Here is a 16,765-nt window from a genome sequence, read left to right on the forward strand (position 1 = left end):
CCCAAAATAAATCGTGAAAGTTGGGCCCATTTTTGACCAGTAGAGCGGTGTTACCCCTCAATCCACCGGCACGTGTTTGGTATTGGTGAATTAAACTTTCGATTGAAGACCTTTCCTTAAACCTCACTGTTGATGCCTAAGAGCCAAATTTCCAAAGCGCTTAGAAAAGGAGGCAGAGCAGGTAGAAGGGTTAAATTTCATAAAAACCAGAACGAACGTGCGTAAACAGTGTCACATAATTTTTAAACGGCGTATTGTCAGAAAAGTTGGAGACAACTTCACGATTTGTACCCCATTCAGTTCCCGTCGAATACGCAGAGCCGCCCGCAGAGCCCGAAATGATCTAAATCGAGTAAAGTTGAGTGATAACTTTTACTCCAAATCGTTATCTTCTCTCAATACCAGTTCAATCAACAAGGAAGAACAGCGTTCAGTTCAGGTAAATCGCACTTAAGAGTTTAATCCTAGTATGAGGTTTTAAATTATCGTGGCGAATTCGGGTTTCCGTAAATAAATAATAGCCAAACCCAATCCGTATCATAACACTGTTATTGGTTCACAATTATCAAGCTCAGTTTTTTAAAATGCCAATTTCAGCTGTCGAAAAAGCCAAAAATGATCCTACATACTCACGGATGCCTAATTACAATTATGTAGGGTTATATATTCAAAGATATTCACAAATATGCCGTTAACATGTATATGCACACAGATACCCCAACACAAAATTTTTAGGTTAAATTAACTCATTGACTTTATTTAAAAATTGTTGTCGGATCGAGGAGATATTAATCGTATTGCAATTCACCCGAATGAAGATATCAATTACTTTCATGAACTGCAATGAAACAAAATAAATCACTGAAAGTGTAATTTGCATTTCGTTCTACCCAAATATCAAAATACAAATGTGATTTGTATTTTACTTCTTGCTGATGGCAGTGTGCAAATCCACTTGGTATTATATTTCATCGCAATTGCAAAATACTGATGTAATTAACATTTTATTCCTTTTCAATTACAAAATCAAAATCTAATTTTGATGAAATACGTAATGGTCTCTAATCAAATTCCGAGATACAATGTTTTTGATTAAAATTCTCAAATACAGTGTTATTGAACTAAATCTTGAAATGCGTTCTTGTTGACCGAATCCCGAGTGACGATTTCTTTCTGCTCAGTCGTCGATGTAATTTAAAAAAAAAAAAAATTATAATTCATACTACATACTGACATGAATTATAAAAAATTGGATCACTTCTTATGCGAGCGATTCAAGTTCCTACTTCTTTTACCGTCTGGTTGTATTTCAACTACAATTGAGGTGCGGTAACTGTGATGTGCAGTTGTTATGAAAAGAGAGGGGAAAATTACCACGGAGTGCAAGTGTTTCAAGTACGTGCAAAAAACGATTTGATAAAGAGTGAGCCGGGAGTATTCCTTGAGGGACGTCAATGAGAACGACGCTCCACATATATTTGTTGTTCACATTGCGAATCCTCAAGGATTCCTCCCCGTACGATATAGCATTTTGAAAGTAAACCATTTCTACGTTCCATTTGAAATCATGAGCTTTCAAATTGTGACAACTGAAATTAGAAAGAAATAACGACTGTAGTTTTTTAAATCACATATTTCCGCGTCATCCCAATCATACGCTTCTGTAAAATGAAAAGTAACTAGATGGAAGTAAGACGTTCTGTTTTTCTACAGCGCTCAGTCAAGCTTTTGCCACTATCACCTGCACTCTGTACTCGAGGTTTTTGAACGCTATGATGAACTTTTATAACTTTGAGTCTCGTTATTCTCGAAAGGAAATCTTAATTTTATGCTCGATTTGTCAATAATCCATTATTTCCCGACGGATTATTAAACCTGGAATGGAAATAAAATTATAACTAAATAAGGTATAACGTACCCGATTCATGAATCTAGAATCTAGGCATGAAAATGGGCTTACATCGGTAATACTTTTTCAATTGTAAATACTGCTTCGGTGTTCCAAGACCGTCTGGATTTCAGGAAAGACGTGTGTGTATTCTTCAACGCTTTGGACGATAACAGTTTTTTTTTTTTTTATGGAAGCAATAACCTCGCTTGCACTATCTCTGATAGCAGCGGACATAACACATATTTCTGTAGAAAGTATGATAGCTTTGATAGCTGTTGTTCGAGAGCCTATCTATAATATGTATTAATCAAAATAATGTAAGGACGGTAAGACAGCTTGCTGCTAATTGTGAGTAAATACATTGCTGAAATTTCAGTATGTATGACCTAATTTCTACAATACAGTGTTATTTCATAGATTTGAGAATGCAATCGATAATATAAATATTCGTTTACAGGTGCATTGAACTTTATTTCAGATAATTCACTACCATCTAATTAACCGTAGCCACGTGTAATAGTTAAGAATTTTAGCATTATTCCGAAAAATCAAAAGCTTGAACTGATCGTATTTTTGATTCCGAGATTTCAATTGAAAAAATTAAGTAACATACGCAAACGAATGTGATTTATAAAATATACAGATCTTACTCACAGAATTAAAAAATTTTCATTGGTTCCGAATACGGAAAAAAATAAACAACACACATTTTGAGTTATGATAAAGTTTCGCAATTTATATTAGGAAAAATGTCTTAATCGCGGTAAGAATGGATTGGCATAAATAATCTTCTATCCATTGTTCATTGCAGACAAGATTTAAATACTTATGCTTCACAGGCTAGGATTATCTGAGGAAATGATTATTTTTCACCGTGTATATTTTCAGCTAGCATTTGATGAAAAATTTCGATACGGTCTCGGAAATCCTGACGAATGACTTTTTTGCCACGCTATTGAGTGAATGTCGCTTTTGATTTTTTCTTTATCGTTCTGTCTCGGACAGAAAAAAAATTCATGTTGCTCCAACAGTCCTTATTGGCTAATCATTCGACAATCGCAATTGTAAAACTTTGACTATAAGATCTGGATCTGTGATACCAAAGACCATAAAATGCCAATGTCTCAGAACCATTTAATCTACTCTAAGCGAAGTTTATACCCAATCTAAATCGAACAATTCTTTATTGCAAATCGGAATTTTGAAGTCCCCTAGATATCGATTCGCATACAATTCATACGTAGTTTGGAACTGTTTTCTAGTTGCCATTCTGAACTCTGGACTTTTCACTTATGACGCAAAATTAGTGGCCGATGAACTTCGTTGATACCAGTTTTGGAGCGACTTGGTCGAATTGAAATTTCGGATTGAAACATTTTGCGCACCAGATCAAAATCAGCAGCCGGAAAAACTTTCGGATATCAATTTCTCTACCCTTCGAATCGATCGATAGTAATTCTTTTCACAGCAATCAAAGGTACGCCAAATCAAATTTCTGAGCTTCGTCTTTAGATTTAACATCAGCGATGTTAAAGGATAGCCTGGTTCCGGAATGAAACAATATATTCCATATTGAGGTTCGCTGTTTCGAATTTTCGAGTTTTTTACTTCAAATGCAGAATCGGCTGTTCGAAAAACCTTTGGAATAACTCTCGATACCGTAAAGCTTTTAGCCGAAGTTTTTCAAGTGCTCGCGAGCAGCGTGACAAGACTACAAAATAATGTAATCTTCAGAGATAACCCTGAGGTACCGGGCGCCGAACATGGTGTATGTAGCGAATGCATTACCCATTACAAAAAAAATATGTAATACATCAAAACCATGATTTGTAACAACGTGAATAATTGACAATGGACGATAACGCAATTGGTGATCACCAAAGTAACAGGTAATGGATTTGAATTACATTATTAATGACCAAAATACTGAGGAATGGATTCGAATTGCAACGGTTTATTACTAAAGTAATAGGTCATCGTTATTGCATCATTATTGCCACAATGTATGCATGGATTCCAATTGCAATAATCATAACTGCAGTAATTGCTTTACTGATAACTCTTTTCTTGTAATAATAGCTGAAGTTAAATATTACAGCATCCGAAATGGCGGTTATCTAAAGAAAGAAGAGGAAAAAATTGCTCACTTAACCGTGGAGGTCAGATAATCGATTGACAACATTCCGATTAAATGATACTGGATATTCGCAGTTGAATGATTTAAAAATTAACCGTTACATTGAGAATGACGATACCTCAATTATCTTAATTTTATCATAATTTATCAATGTACTGACTATAAAAATAACGCCTAAGGGGGAAAAGTATATTATTCGCTGAAAATGGAATGAATAATACAGCGATGTCCCATTATTAACTATCAAAATGATTCACAGCGATGAGAAAACGCAATAATCATTGAAAAATTAATGTGTAATGGAATGGCTAATCCATTAATAAAGCAATGCACTTTTCACAATCACTCAGGTGGGTATTACGACAGGGAAATAAAATATATGTCGAGATGGGTTTTCAAAACACTACGCGACACGGCAGGGAGCGTCATCAGGTTCAAAGCACGACTGTCTGCCAGAGGCTTTCATGCAGCGAGAAGACGTGGACTACTCGGAGACGTTCTCACCAGTCGTGAGGTACGATTCTCTCTGAGTACTCCTAGCGATCATCGCGGAAGAAAATCTTGAAGCAGTACAGTTCGATGTTCGAACTGCTATTCTCCATGGACTTCTTGACGAGGTCGACATGATGGAGATTCCGACGGGACTGGAGGTCAACGGAAGTCGAGATAAAGTGGTGTGTCTTCTCGAGAAAGCATTGTACGGACTCGAGCAGGCTCCGCGCTGCTGGGACTTGGAAATCGCGAGTGTTTTGAAGAGGTTCAATCTGATAGAGACTAATGCGGACAAGCGTGTTTTTCCTCGTACCTCGCGCTGTTCGTAGACGACGGGATAATTGCATCGAAGTCTGCGGGTATAATCGAGAAAATTGTCAGAGAGTTGAGCAAAGAACTCGATATAACGATCGGAGATTGCATTAACTTCGCCGGAATGCAAATAAGTCGAGATCGCGAGTCAAGGTCGATGTTCGTACATCAAGAGGCCTACGCGAAGAAAGACATAGAGCGATTCGGAATGAGTCGAGCAAAAGGGGTCGCCGTACCGGCGGATCCTCACACAATTTTGTACCCGGTAGAATCAGAAGCGAACGAAAGGCAACCGGTAAGTAGTATGGCCATGAGAGTTCTACACGCAGATTCCGGTTACCGACACTTACCCACCGAGCCGCTCCGCGCAGCTCAGACTCAAACGCTTCTCCGCTCCGCGCACCCCAGACGCAAACCCTTTTCCGCGATGACGTCACAGTCTACCGTACCGAAGGTCAAAGTCTGTAGTGCTCGCCTGCCGAAGGTAGAGGGCGCAGCGGGGGGGCCAGAACTTTTTTACCGTCCCGCATTCTTTTCCCAAGATAGCACTGCTGATGTGTAACATTAACCACTCCAAATTCCTTTCCCACGGTAGGGACGGTAAAAAAGTTCTCGCCCCCCCGCTGCGCCCTCTACCTTCGGCAGGCGAGCACTACAGACTTTGACCTTCGGTACGGTAGACTGTGACGTCATCGCGGAAAAGGGTTTGCGTCTGGGGTGCGCGGAGCGGAGAAGCGTTTGAGTCTGAGCTGCGCGGAGCGGCTCGGTGGGCTGCGCGGAGCGGCTCGGTCGGTAAGTGTCGGTAACCGGAATCTGCGTTCAGAACTCTCATAGCCATACTACTCCGGTACCGTATCGCGAGGCAATAGGATCGCTAATGTTTCTCGCGGTAGTAACACGACCAGCTATTGCACACGCTGTAAATTCGGTTAGCAAGTTTCAGAACGAACACGACGAGAGTCATGTGCGAGCAGTGAGTCGAATTCGCGAATCAAACTCGCGGGATATTCAGATGCGGATTTCGCGAGCGATATAAGGACCAGAAGGTCGACGACGGGTTACGCGTTCTGTCTAGCAAACGGAATTGTAACGTGGTCGTCTCAGCGACAAAAACTCGCGTCTACGAGTAAGACGGAATCGGAGTATATCGCGGCATCGACGGCGGCGAAAGAAGCTGTATGGCTACCTACGTGCGCTGTTGAGTGAACTAGGGTACATGCGAAACGAGTCGACGAATTTGTACGTCGAAAATCAGAGCGCTATTCGATTGATTCGAGATCCGGAATTTCACAAGCGCGCGAAACATATTGATGTGAAGTTTCACTACATCCGCGAGAAAGTCGAAAACGGCGAAATCAATATAATCTTCGTGCCTACCGAGGTTCAATCGGCGGACATTTTTACCAAAGCGCTACCAAAGAATAGATTTGCCGAATTATATACGAATCTCGGGCTGTGCATAAAACGCTCCGACGGCGGAAGTGTTGTGGCAAGTTATCGCATTTGATGCGAACGCGGTGCGAGGAGGACCGAGTGTAGCCGAGCGCCTTGCAGCGATCGGAACCGTACCATAATTATCGTGCATATGCGATAATTTCATGCCTACGTACGATGTACGATAGCACATTATTAACGTACGCAGATTGTACGATAATTTCCATTATGATGCAAATTTTGAGAATTTAAGATGTTGGTGCCACTATTAATCTTGAAGTCGAGGGGGAATTGGTCAGGGGGTCGATTTTATATTTTCACTTTTTCATCTTACCTCAGCTGAGCATTGTGATTGGCTGTCTAACCTCATGTAGCCAATCAGAATGCTCAGTTGGGGTGAGATGAAAAAGCGAAAGATACGAAATTGACCCCCTGGTGTCTGTGCTACACGTAAAGCATATAGGGTACGTTCTAGTTGCGATCGCAGCGCTGACAAACTATAAAGTATTTACAAAAATGTCAATATTACGTTTAATATAATTTATTTATTCATTATAGACACTGTTTTGACACTTCACTTTAGGATGTGAACACTAGCGCCTCGGAGTCTCGAGCGAAGCGAGCGAGCGAGGTCTTACAGGAAGTTAGTTGTGAGCAAACTGTCGTTAGAAAAGTACGCAGTGTGTAATAAATAAAGATATTCATATGTTATTACGTTTCCAAAGATTAACAGAGGGTTATTATTCTACCGCGTCGTTTACCTCTCCATTCCTAAAACCACCTGCGATCCTTAGCCTTAACAGAGTGTTTTGCCTTTGCCCAGAGTTACGAAATGGCAACGGCTAACGTAAGAGTTGGTAAGTGCTGTTTTATTCCTTGCGATCGAATTTCGAGAGCAACACTTCGGACGTGTTCGGAAATTGACTGAAAGTACTGTCAGTACTGAAAATCTACAGTATACGTCACTTGGACTATACCATTTTCAGTACTGACAGTACTTTCAGTCAATTTCTGACCACCGCCCTTGGTAAGCATAGCCTGAGATTCACGATAACGATAGACTCAGTTTTATTTGCAGAAAATTACGATTATTGTTCATTGTTTATTGTTATACCCTCATACAGGTTCGTATATTAACATTTGTATTTCGGTGTGATTTTTCCCTGCATGAGTGCAAACTCGTGCGTAGGGTTGCAGGGTGAATCACGGTTTTGCATAGAATCCGGTTTATCGTGAATCACGTACAATCAAAATTCTGTTGTACTGGGTCGAATCGCTTTTGTGGATTCTTCAGTCTCGCCTCTCGAGTAGGTCGCGGATTGCTGTGTGTGCATGTGCATAATGGCGTCGGGATGATTCGAGAATTGCGAGAAAGGTCACGAATTTCAGTCGCGTTGATTTGAAATGAATTTTTTTTTTCATCCAAAAAATGCAGACTTCAGTGACTTCTGTTTAGTAACATTCAATTTGGGAACTCGCGGATTGTGGCGTGATGCACAAATCTGGAAGGTAAGAATTAATTTAATATACATATAAGCAATTATTCTGATCTAGCGAAACTAATACGTGCATATTTACACACAGATTGGTGCCTGTACCGAAACGCATCACTTCCAGACCTACACTAAGCTAGTAAATGACACAAGGCTAGTAATAACTGTCGTCATAGACTTGGAAGATGTGGATGTGGATGTGTCAGTAGATACAGGTCGAGAGGAAACTCTTATCAATAAATTCTTGGAATTCCTGAGGACTCGAGACCAGTCAAGACCAGTTATCCTTGTAGCACACGACGCCTACAGGTGATTATTGTTGCTGTGTAATTTATCGATTTCTTAAACATTCGTACACGATTTGGTTTCAATTGCATTATTGATTGGCAGTTTTCACGGGCCACGGATTCTACGACTCGTAATACGTCTGGGTATGATAAGGGAGTTCCAGTCACGTGTCGCAGGATTTGCGTGCACGCTCCTTCTATTTCAAACAGAACTTTCTAGCTCTGAGGTGGGTGGTAACACGCTGAGAGTAATCGCTAACAATATGTACGGCTTCAACTGGAATGAAAGAGCAGCAACTCGTAAGGAGCTAATATTATGGCAAGTAATAGATGCCTACGGGCTTGAAGACAACATTAGAAATTATACGAAAAGCGTTCAGCAAGAGATAAGAAGGGTTGAGATTATTGAAAGCGCAGCCTCTCTACAGAGGATATCAGGACTGTCTCGCTATATGAGGAAGAAAATTGCTGAGGCAGGAATCGACTACGTAAAATTACAGGAAGATTTTCAATCTGGCGGCGACGCAGAAGTATCACGATTACTGCAGAATATTGGGCTTAGACCGGACGTTATTGACAATATACTGCAGCATCTAAGGGTCGCGGAACCGCGAAATCCTCAACCAATCGAATGAAAATTATAGCCTCTAGATTTCACTTGGAATATGATCAAAATTTTGTTTCACCATCATTATCCAAGATTAAATTCTTCTGGCATATCATACAATTGTACGATAAGCAGAATTCTATACGAAGCTAACCGCATATGCAAAATCCGACGTTCGTGTCGGTAGATTTCTGTTACCCCGAATGCATTGCATGCATACGGCTTCTATTATCACCTAATAATTTTGGGAAACACTCATGTTAGTTTACGTTAATCTTATAGTTAAATAATTCTTAAGGACTATCCTAACCCAAACAGACTTACATGCACGTGTGTACAATAACCACACCAGATAATACGTGGTATTTTGTCAATACTGCAGGCTAGGATTTGTGGACGAGACTTCTCGAAGCGAGAATTCTCGGGAAATCTGGCCTTATTGGAGACGAGAAAAAAAATGATGATAAATCGTCAAATTGTGTCTTGATTATGAGTAACTGTAGATAGTGTATAATTTCAAATTACACATTGTTTTTATGAAGATACTTCAGGTACTTACCGATTTGTTTAATTAACAAACCGTGTGATTAATATTTTTACTGACCTAGGAAAGGAACCAAAGATACATATATATTCGAACACCTACTTTTTAATAAAGAAACAAACTAAAAGTTTTACACCAAGATACTCAAAGTCTAATTTAGTTAGTTTTGTTAGAAAAATTTTTAAGATGTGCAAAATTTTATTCAAACAAGACTGAATAAATAATAAACGTTGACGATTAATAAGCTTGATTGCAATTTGAATTTCAGTAGTAATCGTCTTTACAGCACTTTTTATGGCCCGAGCTGTTTATTTTAAACCAGACGCCCGAAGATCGCTTCACGATATTTTCGAACATACAGAAACTGGCGCGCACGTGTAGCGTAATAAGCCTTTTCATCTTTCAGGAGGTGTCTGTTTGGACAATGATGTCCCAGGGATAGAATAACTTATTTGTACATACATATATAAAGCAAGTACGGAAATTCTTACCTGCACTCGTGGGAAAAGCCGTGGTGGGCGTAACTAACCCACTACGCTGGACCCAGACGGCAAGGGTAGTTCAGGTTGAATGAGAAGACCCAAAACATTATTTATACATACTTGAAACTTCCTCATTCGCCTAAATTCCGTAAAAATGAACGGAACCAATTAGGAACCGCGTTAAAAATCGGCACGCTAAAGAACAAATCCTTAACAAGCCTTGCACTAACAATGAGCAGAAGCAGGGTAGTTCATCAAAAATCTTTTAACAAGACGTTTCAAAATTATCTCTTAAACAGAGCGGTTCTTCGTAAACCATCGATCGGAGCAGTTCAAAGATATTTTAAAATCTTAGCGAATGATGTAACTCTGAAGAAATTCCGTGCTTATACTACTGTTAAATAATATTATTACTCCCAACAATATTTAAGCATTATAATTTCAATTCAGCTTTTGAATAAACCTAGTCATTGAGTTTAATTGACGTTATGATTTGACCTAATTAATAACCTTCAACGTGAATAGATCTATTAAACTGTATCCGTATCCATTTTAGTATATCCACCGGCGCTCTATCTGGCATTGGTGAATTCCTTTCTCCACTCTACCATTTTTTTTAATAGCTCTCGTATCATTCGTTAAGGGGTGACGCCACTCTAGGATTTTGTGAAATTTGATTTCTCTTATTGCTTGGATTGAACAATATTTTAGGGTCACAAAAACAATATCTAGTTGGTCTTATAGTGGAAAAAAATTTCAAGAGGTTCAATTCTCGATTTATGCCTTGGAGCGCGCGCCGAGTGCTTGTAAAACTGAACGCATTTTTCTCGAAACCACTTTGTTCAAATTGGGAGGACAGATCATTTGAATATCGTTGCATGGATCGATCTGAAATTTTGACAGTAGCTTCACAATTACATTCTCTATGAAAGTACGTAGTTGTTTTTTTATTTAATGTAAAGTTTTATTGATTTATAAAAAAATTACTGCTTATTTTTTGCCCACAAATCGACTCATTTTTCTAAAAGTGTACCATTTCTATAGAATTTGATAAAAAAAAAAAAAACCCTACGTAGTTCCATAGGCAATAACATGTAGATTGTAAAATTTTTTTGGTTTTTTGTGACGGGTCTTATACTCGATGGATTTCATTGTGCATCTGAATGATGATCAAATATTTTTTTTCATACTTTGATACGTAATAGGTGAACCCGCTAAAAAGAAATCATATTCCTTTATCCATACTCCCAAAATAAATCGTGAAAGTTGGGCCCATTTTTGACCAGTAGAGCGGTGTTACCCCTCAATCCACCGGCACGTGTTTGGTATTGGTGAATTAAACTTTCGATTGAAGACCTTTCCTTAAACCTCACTGTTGATGCCTAAGAGCCAAATTTCCAAAGCGCTTAGAAAAGGAGGCAGAGCAGGTAGAAGGGTTAAATTTCATAAAAACCAGAACGAACGTGCGTAAACAGTGTCACATAATTTTTAAACGGCGTATTGTCAGAAAAGTTGGAGACAACTTCACGATTTGTACCCCATTCAGTTCCCGTCGAATACGCAGAGCCGCCCGCAGAGCCCGAAATGATCTAAATCGATTAAAGTTAAGTGATAACTTTTACTCCAAATCGTTATCTTCTCTCAATCAACAAGGAAGAACAGCGTTCAGTTCAGGTAAATCGCACTTAAGAGTTTAATCCTAGTATGAGGTTTTAAATTATCGTGGCGAATTCGGGTTTCCGTAAATAAATAATAGCCTAACCCAATCCGTATCATAACACTGTTATTGGTTTACAATTATCGAGCTCAGTTTTTTAAAATTCCAATTTCAGCTGTCGAAAACTAGCCGAAAATGATCCTACATACTCACGGATGCCTAATTACTATTATGTAGGGTTATATATTCAAAGGTATTCACAAATATGCCGTTAACATGTATATGCACACAGATACCCCCACACAAAATTATTAGGTTGAATTAACTCATTGACTTTATTTAAAAATTGTTGTCGGATCGAGGAGATATTAATCGTATTGCAATTCACCCGAATGAAGATATCAATTACTTTCATGAACTGCAATGAAACAAAATAAATCACTGAAAGTGTAATTTGCATTTCGTTCTACCCAAATATCAAAATACAAATGTGATTTGTATTTTACTTCTTGCTGATGGCAGTGTGCAAATCCACTTGGTATTATATTTCATCGCAATTGCAAAATACTGATGTAATTAACATTTTATTCCTTTTCAATTACAAAATCAAAATCTAATTTTGATGAAATACGTAATGGTCTCTAATCAAATTCCGAGATACAATGTTTTTGATTAAAATTCTCAAATACAGTGTTATTGAACTAAATCTTGAAATGCGTTCTTGTTGACCGAATCCCGAGTGACGATTTCTTTCTGCTCAGTCGTCGATGTAATTTAAAAAAAAAAAAAAATTATAATTCATACTACATACTGACATGAATTATAAAAAATTGGATCACTTCTTATGCGAGCGATTCAAGTTCCTACTTCTTTTACCGTCTGGTTGTATTTCAACTACAATTGAGGTGCGGTAACTGTGATATGCAGTTGTTATGAAAAGAGAGGGGAAAATTACCACGGAGTGCAAGTGTTTCAAGTACGTGCAAAAAACGATTTGATAAAGAGTGAGCCGGGAGTATTCCTTGAGGGACGTCAATGAGAACGACGCTCCACATATATTTGTTGTTCACATTGCGAATCCTCAAGGATTCCTCCCCGTACGATATAGCATTTTGAAAGTAAACCATTTCTACGTTCCATTTGAAATCATGAGCTTTCAAATTGTGACAACTGAAATTAGAAAGAAATAACGACTGTAGTTTTTTAAATCACATATTTCCGCGTCATCCCAATCATACGCTTCTGTAAAATGAAAAGTAACTAGATGGAAGTAAGACGTTCTGTTTTTCTACAGCGCTCAGTCAAGCTTTTGCCACTATCACCTGCACTCTGTACTCGAGGTTTTTGGACGCTATGATGAACTTTTATAACTTTGAGTCTCGTTATTCTCGAAAGGAAAATTTAATTTCATACTCGATTTGTCAATAATCCATTATTTCCCGACGGATTATTAAACCTGGAATGGAAATAAAATTATAACTAAACAAGGCATAACGTACCCGATTCATGAATCTAGAATCTAGGCATAAAAATGGGCTTACATCGGTAATACTTTTTCAATTGTAAATACTGCTTCGGTGTTCCAAGACCGTCTGGATTTCAGGAAAGACGTGTGTGTATTCTTCAACGCTTTGGACGATAACAGTTTTTTTTTTTTTTATGGAAGCAATAACCTCGCTTGCACTATCTCTGATAGCAGCGGACATAACACATATTTCTGTAGAAAGTGTGATAGCTTTAATAGCTGTTGTTCGAGAGCCTATCTATAATATGTATCAATCAAAATAATGTAAGGACGGTAAGACAGCTTGCTGCTAATTGTGAGTAAATACATTACTGACCGAGTTGAAATTTCAGTATGTATGACCTAATTTCTACAATACAGTGTTATTTCATAGATTTGAGAATGCAATCGATAATATAAATATTCGTTTACAGGTGCATTGAACTTTATTTCAGATAATTCACTACCATCTAATTAACCGTAGCCACGTGTAATAGTTAAGAATTTTAGCATTATTCCGAAAAATCAAAAGCTTGAACTGATCGTATTTTTGATTCCGAGATTTCAATTGAAAAAATTAAGTAACATACGCAAACGAATGTGATTTATAAAATATACAGATCTTACTCACAGAATTAAAAAATTTTCATTGGTTTCGAATACGGAAAAAAATAAACAACACACATTTTGAGTTATGATAAAGTTTCGCAATTTATATTAGGAAAAATGTCTTAATCGCGGTAAGAATGGATTGGCATAAATAATCTTCTATCCATTGTTCATTGCAGACAAGATATAAACACTTATGCTTCACAGGCTAGGATTATCTGAGGAAATGATTATTTTTCACCGTGTATATTTTCAGCTAGCATTTGATGAAAAATTTCGATACGGTCTCGGAAATCCTGACGAATAATTGATTTGCCACTCCATTGGGTGAATGTCGCTTCCGATTTTTTCTTCATCGTTTTGTCTCGGACAGAAAAAAAATTCGTGCTGCTCCAACAGTCCTTATTGGCTAATCATTCGACAATTGCAATTGTAAAACTTTGACTATAAGATCTGGATCTGTGATACCAAAGACCATAAAATGCCAATGTCTCGGAACCATTCGATCTACTCTAAGCGAAGTTTATACCCAATCTAAATTGAACAATTCTTTATTGCAAATCGGAATTTTGAAGTCCCCTAGATATCGATTCGCATACAATTCATACGTAGTTTGGAACTGTTTTCTAGTTGCCATTCTGAACTCTGGACTTTTCACTTATGACGCAAAATTAGTGGCCGATGAACTTCGTTGATACCAATTTTGGAGCGACTTGGTGGAATTGAAATTTCGAATTGAAACATTTTGCGCATCAGATCAAAAGCAGCAGCCGGAAAAACTTTCGGATATCAATTTCTATACCCTTCGAATCGATCGATAGTAATTCTTTTCACAGCAATCAAAGGTACGCCAAATCAAATTTCTGAGCTTGGTCTTTGGATTTAACATCAACGATGTTAAAGGATAGCTTGGTTCCGGAATGAAACAATATACTCCATATTGAGGTTCGCTGTTTCGAATTTTCGAGTTTTTTACTTCAAATTCAGAATCGGCTGTTCGAAAAACCTTTGGAATAATTCTCGATACCGTAAAGCTTTTAGCCGAAGTTTTTCAAGTGCTCGCGAGCAGCGAGGCAAGACTACAAAATAATGTAATCTTCAGAGATAACCCTTAGGTACCGGGCGCCGAACATGGTGTATGTAGCGAATGCATTACCCATTACAAAAATAATATGTAATACATCAAAACCATGATTTGTAACAACGTGAATAATTGACAATGGACGATAACGCAATTGATAATCACCAAAGTAACAGGTAATGGATTCGAATTACATTATTAATGACCAAAATACTGAGGAATGAATTCGAATTGCAACGGTTAGTTACTAAAGTAATAGGTTATCGTTATTGGATCATTATTGCCACAATGTATGCATGGATTCCAATTGCAATAATCATAACTGCAGTAATTGCTTTACTTAACCGTGGAGGTCAAATGATCGATTGACAACATTCCGATTAAATGATACTGGATATTCGCAGTTGAATGATTTAAAAATTAACCGTTACATTGAGAATGATGATACCTCAATTATTTCAATTTTATCACAATTTATCGTTGCACTAACTATAAAAATAATGCCTAATGGGGAAAAGTATATTGTTCATTGAAAATGGAATGAATAATACAGCGATGTCCCATTATTAACTACCAAAATGATTCACAGTGATGAAAAAACGCATTAATCATTGAAAAATTAATGAGTAATGGAATGGCTGATCTATTAATAAAACAATGCATTTTTCACAATCACTCAGGTGGTATTATGATAATGAAATAAAATACATGTCGATTGTTGTCAGTTAATTTGTAATTCTGCGAAGTTCGGTCAAGAGTGGTTGCGAACAACGGATGCTCCTTTATTAGAACTTTTTGAAATCATAGAGCACAGATAAACCAGTGAAACAGAGAATGCTAACGACACGACAGGTGGACACAATTGAAGATCTGTCAGCAACATTAATTATTCTTTGAAGTAGTGTGATAATCGTAAGTGAAAATGGTCAAGCGTTCGCAAAAAAAAAAAAAAAACTTGTTTTGAAAAATTTTGATGCTTGCTTTCGTGTGGATTTTTCTTTAAACAGCTGATCGATGAAACATTCACCTAGTATTTAAATCGATAATTTGTTTGAAAGGAGATCGGAAAATATTAGAGAAACTTATTCTTAATATCAATTGTATAGTGTCGCTCACAGACACAGATAAATTATTATTTGTATTGACGAACTCCTTACATATTTTGTATGTGTGCGAACAAACTCACGTGGCTATTGATACAGAAAACTGAATAAGTGAAAAAAAATCAGATAAGTGAAAAGTAAAGAAACTTACCTTGATCTCAACGGAAGAACTGTTGAAAAAATGCGTGTCTTGTCACAAGGCCGGTGCTGCTTCCAAAGTCACGAAAACTTTCAGCAGCAGTAAGAACGCTCACAATTTCTGATAAAGTGTCGTTACCCGATCGACGCTCGGAGAAACACTGACTGAGAAAGCGAGTATCCAGTAATTCCGTTTGTAATCGCGCCCTAAGCGAAAGCATGCCGCAACCGATTTAACTCGGAGATTCCAAACACAGCATTCCTCAGCATTGTTTAGTAAATCGCATTGAATTTCTCACTAGTAATACACCTTGTATTTTCCTTTGTTTCTAACTATAATTGCTCGTGAATGCTTCACAAAAGAGAGGATACCGTTGTAGAAGTATGTACACTTGGGGACAATGAATCTGAGACGGTCAATTTTGTACACTAGACAGACACAGAGAAACCTACAGCGCCACAGTCGGCCGAGCGCGAAACTAACTCAATCTCAATAAACATAACATAACCCATGACCGTTGAATCTAACCTTAAAATACCGCGGGGATAACGACTTGTTGGATTGACACGTATTCTAAGGTTAGATTCGACGGTCATTGATTATGTTATGTTTATTGAGATTGAGTTTGTTTCGCGCTCGGCCGAATGTGGCGCTCTAAGTTTCTCCGTGTTGCCAACATAACTGTCTAGTGTAAAAAATTAGCCGGCTCAGATTCATTGTCTCCAAGTGTACATGGGAAAAATCTACTTATTCTTCCTAAAAATAATTCGATCTTTATAAAAATGAATCACCTTCAATAGAGCAGGACACGGAATTTATGCTGTTGGTCACAATCGAATTTCTATTAAAAATGTGTCTTCACGGAATATACATTACGCGTTATTCATTGGATTCACTAATCGTTACTTGTTATGATTCAAGTAGACAGAAAATAAGTTCCAGTTAAGTCATTAGTGTCCGTTGATTCTCCATCGAAAACTAATTAATGATCCG

At 37.8% G+C, this 16,765-nt stretch overlaps 1 protein-coding gene across 3 annotated transcripts in view; it reads right to left on the reverse strand.

Annotated features, from left to right (window-relative positions):
* Positions 1-16,765, reverse strand: part of LOC124187339 (flavin-containing monooxygenase FMO GS-OX3-like) — a 45,612-nt gene that overhangs the window by 15,983 nt on the left and 12,864 nt on the right. The window contains exon 1 of one of the 3 annotated variants that reach the window (XM_046579691.1): positions 15,785-16,095. The exons of the other annotated variants lie outside the window; for them this stretch is intronic. The gene's annotated coding sequence lies outside the window, so the exon portion shown is untranslated. Of the gene's footprint in view, positions 1-15,784; positions 16,096-16,765 lie in introns of those variants that run through there. 3 annotated transcript variants of the gene reach the window in all.

This window comes from Neodiprion fabricii, chromosome 1, assembly GCF_021155785.1.
Source record: "Neodiprion fabricii isolate iyNeoFabr1 chromosome 1, iyNeoFabr1.1, whole genome shotgun sequence".
Taxonomy (NCBI): Eukaryota; Metazoa; Arthropoda; class Insecta; order Hymenoptera; family Diprionidae; genus Neodiprion; species Neodiprion fabricii.